We start from the raw sequence: 10,889 nt of genomic DNA on the forward strand, positions 1-10,889 counted from the left end.
ACTGCTGTTGTCCGCTGCTTCCTTCTTCAGTTCTTCGATCGTCCGTTCGTGGTCGTGTTCGGCGTCAAATTGTTTTGGTGCGATAATCGTTTCCGGACAGATTTGTTTTCATTCAAGTTCTTCGTCGTTTCGATCCGGTTAGTGGGTTTGAGTTTCATTTTGTCCGTATTTTGTTTTGATATTCTCGGATCTAAAATCGGTAAATGTTTGATTCTTGTTTTGTTCGTGTTTATCGTTTTGTTAATTGGTTTTAGTTTGTTTCATGTGTTTTTATTTATTTTTTTTTAAAAAAAATTGTTAGTTTAATTTTAATGTTATTAGATTCAAATTGAAATTTAATTAATTAGTTTTTCAGTTTGTTCATGTGTATTTATTTATTAAAAGAAATTGTTAGTTTAATGTTATTAGATTCAAATTGAAATTTAATTAATTAGTTTTTTCAGTTTGTTCATGTGTTTTTATTTATTAAAAGAAATTGTTAGTTTAATTTTAATGTTGTTAGATTCAAATTGAAATTTAATTAATTATTTTTTCAGTTTGTTTCATGTGTTTTTATGTATTTTTTAGAAATTGTTAATGTTGTTAGATTCAAGTTGAAATTCAATTAATTATTTCTTCTTCAGTTGTTTTTATTCGTTTAAAAGAATTTAGTTGTAATATAGAAATATGTTAGTTTAATCGCTTGGATCATCCATCTTTGTTGATTAGCTTAGATTTAATTCGTGTTCATCTTTTGTTTGAAGTTCGTTCTTAATCCGGTGATTTAATGTGAGTTTATGTTTTAATTCTTGATTTAATTTGAATATTTATCTTGGTTGTAATGTTGTCGGATATAGTTTGAAGTTCAAATGATTATTGAATTTAGAAATTTAAATCTACTTGTTTGTTATGTTCAATTTGTTAATGTTATTGAATCTGAAAGTATATGTGTTGTTAAAAATATCGTTCGGTCAAAACAATTCCGGTTGTTGCTTTGTTGTTCATCGTTTAGTTTGAATTTGTTGATTGAACTGGATTAAGAATTGGTTATAGCTGCTATATTTTGGTTAATTGATTATGTGAATTGGTTATAGCTGGTAATTTAATTTTAGTTCTTAGATAATTTTGAAGTTTGAACATATTTTGAATCAGGACAGTAATAGTAGTTTTAGGGGCAATACGGGAATTAAACAATTGCATATTATTTAATTATGGTGGGGGACAAGACATAATGATAAAAGTAAAAAGAAAAGGTTAATGATGATGTCTTCTTTTGACCATTCAAAAAGAGGGAACAGTGGGGGCCCATGTTGACTACTTTTACTAAAGTAAAAATTAGAAATAGTGTAGGTAATAATAAAAAGGTTAAAAGTTATACATAGTAGAAGAATATTTGGGATAAAAGTAAAAAAGGTAAAAAGAAAAAAGGGGGTCTTGCTTTGGATATAAGGGGACTCATTTTTACACATTTAAAGGGAAGATTTTTGGAGAGGAAGATTTTTTGAGAGGAAGATTTGGAGGAGAGAACATATTATGGGATTTTGGAGGAGAACATTTTAGGAAGACATTTTTACAAAGACAGTTTTAGAGAGGATTATTTTTGGAGAGAGGAAGACATTCTAAAAATCCTAAGAGAGTGTTGGAGAGTTTTAAAAAGAGAAAACAAAAACAAAGGGAGAGACGAGTTTAGTTTCGGGTTTAATACACGTGGGGTTGAGTATGTTTGTGGTGATGTGGTTTGTTGTTGTTTAAGTCTTTTACAAACTTTTGGGTTTGTTCTATCGAGCTTGCTTGATTTTCTTCAAATTTTTCTGGGTCTTGAATCTGGTTCGAATTGCTGTTGTGGGGTTGCTGTTGCATTGTTGTGTTACTACTGCTGTTGACTCTCTCTTCTTTTCTCATTGTATTACCATTCCCAGGTACACCTTTGTACACTCTTGTCTTGAGGCGAAATGAAGTATTAACCAGGCTTTGTTCCTGTTGAATTCTTCCTATTTAGATTTGTGCTTGAATAGAATTTTCCTTTCTTTGTATACAAATGTAATTAACTGATTAATGAGTAATGGGGTTGCATATGTATAATTTCTTCATCTAATAATATTAGTTTGAATTAATCAAAGACTAGTTAATTTGTTTTGATATTATGGTGTGTCAATCTCATGTTCTAGTATTATTAAATAATAGAATATAGAGCAAAAGCAATCTTTCTTTGTACAAACTCGGTTGCAATTTTCCATTCGCATTAGCCGTAAACTAATAACTAATAAGTTACGTCTTTTTTTAGCATGTAATTATTTAGGAAGTTTTCTTTTATTTTAGAGACGAACTTAATAGAAAGAATGTAGTCACTGTAGGTTTATCCTTTTAAATAAAAATGAGACGAGCCTCGCCAAATAAAACGTACAGATTGCGGGGCCCTCACAAAAATGTATGTGTTAATTACTTAGAACTCGGGATAGGCCGCTTAGCGAACTCCACGGCCTTACCCAAAATAACAATACGTTAGTTTCTTTAGGACGCTTCTTAATTAATCTTACTTTCTTAAACTCGGGTGCACATTTATGTGACCCAAATCCAAATCTCAGCAGAGTCGAAATGTGTCTCTAATCACGGGTACATTAATTGTGACGTGGTTCGAGATGCGTGTCCATGACGTTGCAAATTCTTTTAAAAAATAAGAATGAGATGAGCCTCGCCGAATAAAAATACAAATTGCGGGGCCCTCAATAAATATTTGCTTTAAAATTGCTTAGACTTCGGGATGGACCGTTTAGTAAAATTTCACGGCTCTACCCAAAGTAAATGACACGCTAGTCGCTTTAGGCGCGTCTTTAATAATTTAATTTTCTTAAACTCGGGTGCACATTTATGTGACCCAAATCCAAATCTCAATGGAGTAGAAATGTGCCAACAACCACGGGTGCATTGATGTGATGTGGTTCGAGATGTATTTCCATGATGTTGCAATTCTTGATAAAAAAATAATAATAATAATGACAAAAACGGTTAAAAGTTAAAACTTGCACATGAGCTCATAATTGTGTAAAATCAGATAAACAAGCCGAATATGACAGTTGAGCGACCGTGCTAGAACCACGGAACTCGGGAATGCCTAACACCTTCTCCCGGGTTAACAGAATTCCTTATCCGAATTTCTGGTTCGCGGACTGTAATACAGAGTCATTCTTTTCCTCGATTCGAGATTAAATTGGTGACTTGGGACACCCTAAATCTCCCAAGTGGCGATTCTGAAATAAATAAACAAATCCCGTTTCGATTGTCCTTTAATTGAAAAAACTCCTTCACCCCTCGCGGGGGCGGAAAAGGAGGTGTGACAGCTCTGGCGACTCTGCTGGGGATGCTGTTAACCCAGAACCACTGGTTCAGGGTTCAAGAATTCGAGCTTAGAATAATTGTTATATTTGGCTTTATTATCTGATCTTTATTACATGTTTTTGCATAACGTGCTAAATGTTGTCTTTTACCGCTTTGATATTATCTGAACTGTATATAAACTGTGCCGAAACCCTTCTCTTCTTACCTCCGGGGAGAAGCTCGCTGGTCGAGACTCCCTATTCTGTTAGTGTCAATACCTGAAATAAGAAAGAGGCCGGACAAGTTACAAAGCCGGACGATCCCGCGGGTCCCCGGTACGTAGCCCCCTCCTCGACTCGAGTTGTCCGCTCGGGTACACAGTCTAGAACAAATACCCAGGTTATGAACCTAGATTAACTCAGCTTCATGCCAGATCCCTAGTAGGAACGTTTGTTTGCATCACGTGCATTTGACTTTGGAGGCTCAACACATGGGTTGGGTCTGTCTAGGACAGGTGTACCCAAAAATGAAAATGACCATCCTGAGGCATCTTGCTTGCTGCTACTGGTGTATTTATTTGATTCGGACTTGTGTGTTGACTGACTTTTGAATAATATTCTGAAATTGAGGAAAAGAAAAAAAGAGAAATATCAGTTAGGGAGTTAATTGTTTATTTTTGAAAAAAAAAACAATGCTCAAATACTGTCGAAACTCTGCCGAAATTTTGAGAAAATGAAAAAAAAAATTTATTAGTTTGTTTTACTAAAAGCAAAGGAAAAATAGAGAAAAAAAGAGTCGTTATTCTGTCTTGTTTTCAAAAATAGAAAAGGAAAATAGTTTGTCTTCCCATGGGAAATGAAAATGAAAACGAGTCTTATTTTTAAAATAGTTTTTTATTTGTTTCTGAAAATGCCAAAAATGAAAATGAAAAGAGTCGTGCTTTGAAAGTGGTTTTGTTATTTGCTTCCAAAAATGAAAAAAAAATAAAAAAAAATCCTGTTGTAAAATAGTTCAGTTAATTACCCGAATTACGCGGGTCTGATTCTCACCGAATGAGAGATACGTAGGCAAACCTCTTCGGTTCCGACCCACCACATTCCAAAAAAATCCAAAAATATTGTCCATTACTCAGTCTTTTAGACCTCAATTAAAAAAAATAATGCAAAAATATTTCCTTTTAATCTCTCTCAAAATCCAAAATATTTGTTTAAAAATTCAAAAGAAAATTTAAAATTCAAAAATATTTTTTCTTTTCTTTTGTAGTATTTCTTTCAAAAATTCAGAGTAATAGTCCAAAAATATTTCCTTTTTCTTTAGAAGATTTTTCGAACTTTCCAAAAAAAAAAAGAAGTTAAAATCCAAAAAAATAAATATTTCTTTAGTCGTCGCTTCTTTTTTTTAAAAAAAAAAATTAAATCGAAATTCAAAAATATTTTCTCTCTTCTTTGTAAGTATTTTTATTCGAAAAAAAAGAGTTAGTTTATTTCCTTTATTTCTGATGGGCGAACTACGCTGGTTTAATTCTCACCGGATGTGAGATACGTAGGCAGCCCTCATCGGGTCCAACCTCCTCTTTTGCAAAAAATAGCAAAAATAATAATAATAATAAAATAAAAATAAATAAATAAATATATATATATATATATATATGTCAAGTTTTAATTTCATGATAAAGAAGTCGGGTGACGCTGTTTTGTGAGAACATAGCCGAATGTTCCTGAAAGGGACACCGGAAGGCTGACTTTGCATAAATAGCCACCTTTGGGTCATTGTTTTAGATTTGGTCCAGTTGACCCACACAACCTTAAAAATCTTCGTCCCCGAGGCGTTGAAAGGCCGTGTTTGCAATATTGAGTTTTCTATTTTGAAAAACAAGAAAAGGTCATAAATATGTCGGTTGACGCTGTTTTGTCAAAACATAGCCGAATGTTCCCGAAAGGGACGCCGGAAGGCTGACTTTGCATAAACAGCCACTTTTGGGGTCATTTTTTAGATTTTGACCGATTGACCCTCACAGCTTTAAACATTTACGTCCCCGAGGCGTTGAAAGGCCGTATTTGCAATATCTGGTCTTCTATTTTGAAAAATAATAAAAAGAGTCATAAATAATTCGAGTGATGTTGTTTTTGTCAAAAATAGACGAATGTTCCCGAAAGGGACGCCGGAAGGCTGACTTTGTATAAACAGCCACCTTGGGTCATTTTTTTTAGGATTTTGGCCGGTTAGCTAACGCGGCCTTAAAATCTTTGTCCCCGAGACGTTGAAAGGCTGTGTTTGCAACACCAGGTCTTTTTTTTTATTTTATTTTTAAAAAAACAAAGAGTCAGCGGCCAGGTGAATACAGTTTGGATTTTTAGTCAAAATAAGCCGAGCCAACTTCGGCAGTGTCTTAAACCGTTCTTGCCGAAATAGCCTTAGAGTATCTTTCAGTTGTCGAAAGGCTATTTTCGTAAAAGAACGGACGAGTTTGTAAAGTGTCATAAAATAATCCTCCCCGGCCTCAAAATTCATGTGAAATTTGGAAGGGGCCACATTTGCAAAAATAACCGTTTGGTTGCATTTGTCAAACGGGGAAAGGAAGCTGGCCGTTTGTTTTTGAGTTTGTAAATCTTTTTTATTAGAATAGGTGGGTTGTTTGATTTTCGAGTTTGTAGGTCATCTTTAAACCTTTGAAACCCAATTTGTTTTAATATGAAAATTGAAAATTCCAAAAAAAAAAGTTTATTATTATTTATCTTTTATTGGGCCGAACTACGCAAGGTCTGATTCATGCAGGGTCATGATACGTAGGCAATCTCCATAAGATTCGAAAACCACTGAAAAAGGAATGATAATAAAAAAATAAAAAAAATAAAAATAAAGGAAAGCGCGGGTGCATCGCATCTCTGATAGAACGGTTTAACTGCTTAGGTGCATTGCATCTCTGATATATGATTATCTGTCAAATGCCCTAACACTAACGTAATGGCTTCACTTTGATGTGTTCATATATAGAAAAGTGGTTGGTTGTGGTAACTCCTCCCTGCAAAGCAAAAAAGGACAATGACACAGAACCTCAGAACCGAGTGGGTCGGTAGCGATGACCGGCAACAACTGGTCGAACGGAACAACAAGTTGGTAGAAGAAGTGAAAATGCTGAGACAGCATATGGCAGACATGCATCGGGAGTGGATGACCGGGAGAGCACCACCCCCGCCACCGCCTAGCTTCTTGAACTCTGTCCTTACCCAAGCGCCCAACACCATAACGGATGATCCCCCACACTCTCCATATATAACCGCCTATCACAGCTTTCCCAGCCACCCGAGTAGCTCCATCCCTCGCCCCCAGCTATGTTTTCTCAATGCTACTCCCCTCCCCAACACTACTTCTCTCCACGAGACTCCCAAAGACATGCTTCACTTTCCAAATATCCAGCTCCACAAAAGGCCTATCCACCCTCACAAGCCTGCCGGAAGCCCCCTGGATCAGGTTTCCGACCCAATCAAGCATTTAGGAACGAGAGGTTGCTGAAACGAGAAAAAGCTCTCACCCTTATCAGAGTATCTTATGCAAGTCTTTTTGAAAGGCTAAAACATGCTAGCCTGATTGAGCCGCTCCCCGCATATACTCCAGATCCACGTGCAAGAAGCTTTGATCCTGCTGCACGATGCGCATACCATTCCAATGTCAGAGGGCACAGCATTGAGAGCTGTCATAATCTGAAATGGGAAGTAGAAAGAATGATCCAAAAAGGGCGGATTGTGATCGATTATAGTGACATGGAGCACTCGAACCCTATCGAGAACTTGTTGACTGAGGTTGATGATATTGAAGTTGGTAATAGTCTTGGCAATATTGATGCGAAGCTCAGCGGCTAAGATGCCAGGTTTGATAATTGGGAGGGCGCTTCGTTCCTTGGTTAGCAAGAGAGAAGCTTTTGGTGGTTTATTTTGTTGTAATTTCTGTTCTCCGGATTATTAGGGTTGTAATTCGGATATTGTCTTGTGTCAAACTCTCTTATCTTGTCATAGCGGTTTGTTTAGTTTTGTCCGGGTTGTTTTAGGATTTTATTCTGGTTTGTTTTGTTTGTTTTGTTATTCAAACCATTTCACCGCTAGTCTAATGCAAAATCGGGTCCTTTATTATTTCCAGTCATCCTTTTGTTTAGTCCTTTATCATTTTGGTTCAGCGCCAATTCTAGTGACATGACATGCGCACACGGTTTGGGCCTAATCTAACAAGTTAATCATAAAACCCCGGAAAAGTGATCAGAACATTTAAAGGGAATAAGGATGGTTTGAGATTATTCGGAGCTCGAGTCATGTGGAACTAGGGCAAGTAAAACACAAAGAAAACCGTTAAAATCATGATTCGCCAAATGGACATGAGGGTCGTTCATGATAATGAGAGTGAGAATGTCGCTCAACGGTGCTTTAGAGGTAACAAATGAAAAATCAAATGTGTGAATGTAATTGTCAAGTCCAGCACCCTCAGAAGAGGCTACAAATCTTTGTGTTGTTTACACTTGGCATGTTTTGAAGACTGGAATGACGAAGGCATTTTATTTTGCTATCTAAACACTTTATCCTTCGTTAACCCATTTTAGCCTTATTTGTTTTTCTTTCGTACCCCTCGTTCGGAATCAGTAGCAACGACTAGTAAAATACTAGCATGGAAGGTAAAGAAAAAGAAAGGAAAAAAAAGAGAAAGAAAAGAAAAAAAAACGACAAAAGAGAAAGGAGAAATGAGAAAAAGAAAGAAAAGAAAGGAAAATAATAGGTAAATGAAAAGAGGAATTGGGAACTACGTTTGACCTGATTCCTCAAAGAGGATACGTAGGCGCCTCACGGCTCGGTCATAATGGCCATAATGGTCATAGTGTGCATAGTGTAACATAGTATAACAAAAAATAAAAATCCCCAAGCAAGAAACTGGGGCAAGAGTTGCGCTTGTTGTAAGCAAATATGGTTCCGAAGGTTGTAATTTTGAACCCCAAATTTATTTGTTTTTGAGCCTTTATTACCCTTTCTTTCTAGCCTATCCAAAATCCCACATTACGGTCCAAGGAAAGACATTTTGACCAGTCTTCGAAAGATGCCAAGTCATACAAACGAAAGTCGGGGATAGCACCCCGATTCCCAACAGAGAAAAAAAGATCATGGATTGGAAATGAATTGATAGCCGAAAAAATCCCCAGCAGAAAGAGTCATATCGGCAACACTCCAAATCCCCAGCTGGAAAGTGATACAAATGAGAGAGTCTTATCGGTGAAAATCTTCACGGATACCATAAGGCGATGGAAACCGAGAAAAAAGTCAAAATGAGAGAGGCTTGATAGTGAAAACCCTTCGGGCACTATAGGTCGAATAAGATTAAGAATCAGATGGGGAATCGCCAAATGAAGTCTTGAAAGACGATTGACGGCAGAGGATAAGCCACATGTGCATGTCATGATTATTAGAGTCGGTATCTGCGTTTAATAGGCTTTTATTTATTGTTTCTCTTGTTAAAGAGTCATCTTTTTCCTTTGTCTTTTATTCGGTTCCCTTTTTGTTTATCTTTCTCCTTTCGTAGAAAAATTCCCCAGTAGAGTCTGTTTGGTCAGAAAAGTGAGAAATGACTTCAAAATCTGCCATCAACTTTCCAATTATGCAAGACCAGATCCGATTAGAACATCCAAATGGTCTAAATCAAGAAAGAACAACGCGGAGAGCAATGAGCATGATTTGGGAAATTCATATGAGACTAAAAGGTCGGGGGAAATGCCAGTTTCACTTGCTATGCCGCAAAAGAAGAGGGATATCCCCAACAGAAAAGGTTGCTTTCAGCAACACGAATAAATAGGGATTTGGAGTGGTATCCCCAGCAGATCATCTCAATGAACATGCACGATCTTCAAGTTACATTAGCTGTCACGAAAACGCGCGAGGTCAGATAAGGAGACTGGGGAAATGGTCAAGAGGTTTGGGGAATAACGAATCGTCAAGAAGGTCTATCAGCCCAAGTTTCAGGATAGACAGACAACGCATAGATGGAGAATGGTTGATGGCGTCCCCAGAAGGAGTATCACGCCAACCACCACATTTAAACTGACCAAATTTTCTTTGATTTGAAGCAGGGACAGGGAATACTACCGATGACAGAAAGATGCGCCGCAAGAAAGATTGTCAAACTGGGGCAGAGAATTTTCGTTCATTTCGAAAATTTTCGAGAAGTCTAACACAAACTTGGTAAAAATCGGTATCCTCAGCAGTTTTTTCGGGGAAAGGCAAAACGAGTTTTAAGGGAGGTAGTCTTCGAAGGAAGAAACTAGCAAAACAAAGAAAAATAAAAGTAAAATAAAAAATAAATAAATAATAAAAAAAAACAATTTTGCAAAAGGAAACAGTTTGCAGAGGAATGAAACATCCTACTTAAAAGGAAGTAGTTTTGGAAGGAGTAAGATAACATATTTTACTCAGCAGAGTTATCCTCAGCAGTGTTATCCCCAGCAGTGTTACTCAGCGGTTCGCAGTGTTATCCCCAGCAGATCATCGAGATGTAGAAGCATCCTCGACAGATTTTCGACCAAGTTTCAAGAGGGTCGGACAACCCAGAGTGGGGAAGGAAGAAAAGGAAAATTCATCCCCCCCAAAATAATCCCCAGCAAGTTTTGAGGTAAGACATTTTCAAGTTTTGAGGATGTTTTGGGTTCATCCGCCCTCGAATAAGATATTTTGGGTTCATCCGCCCTCAAATAGGATATTTTAGGTTCATCCGCCCTCGAATAGGATATTTTGGATTCATCCGCCCTCGAATAGGATATTTTGGGTTCATCCGCCCTCAAACAGGATATTGAATTTAATCCTTTCTCCAAAGGACGTTTTGATTTATTTCGACCCGAGTGGTCTTGATTGTATGAACATTGCCAAAATATATGTTTCATAAATCATTGCCAATGGCATTTTATTTTCAAAGTTGTTGTTGAAGTCAGGAGCCCGCTTGAAGAGAGGAAAGGCGTTTTATTTTTAAAGTTATTTAAATCTCGCCAACCTAAAGAAATGAATGGCATTTTATTTTCAAAGTTGTTGTTGAAGTCAGGAGCCCGCCTGAAGAGAGGAAAGGCGTTTTATTTTTCAAAGTTTTTGTTGAGGTCAGGAGCCCGCCTGAAGAGAGGAAAGGTTTTTATTTTTAAAAGTTGTTGTTGAGGTCAGGAGCCCGCTTGAAGAGAGGAAAGGCGTTTTATTTTTAAAGTTGTTTAAATCTCGCCAACCTAAAGAAAGGAATGACATTTTATTTTCAAAGTTGTTGTTGAAGTCAGGAGCCCGCCTGAAGAGAGGAAAGACGTTTTATTTTCAAAGTTGTTGTTGAAGTCAGGAGCCCGCCTGAAGAGAGGAAAGGCGTTTTATTTTTAAAGTTGTTTAAATCTCGCCAACCTAAAGAAAGGAATGACATTTTATTTTCAAAGTTGTTGTTGAAGTCAGGAGCCCGCCTGAAGAGAGGAAAAGCGTTTTATTTTTCAAAGTTGTTGTTGAGATCAGGAGCCCGCCTGAAGAGAGGAAAGACATTTTATTTTTAAAAGTTGTTGAAATCTCGCCAGCCTAAAGAAAGGAATGGCATTTTATTTTCAAAGT

This window comes from Nicotiana sylvestris, chromosome 2 (assembly GCF_000393655.2).
Source record: "Nicotiana sylvestris chromosome 2, ASM39365v2, whole genome shotgun sequence".
NCBI classification, from domain to species: domain Eukaryota; kingdom Viridiplantae; phylum Streptophyta; class Magnoliopsida; order Solanales; family Solanaceae; genus Nicotiana; species Nicotiana sylvestris.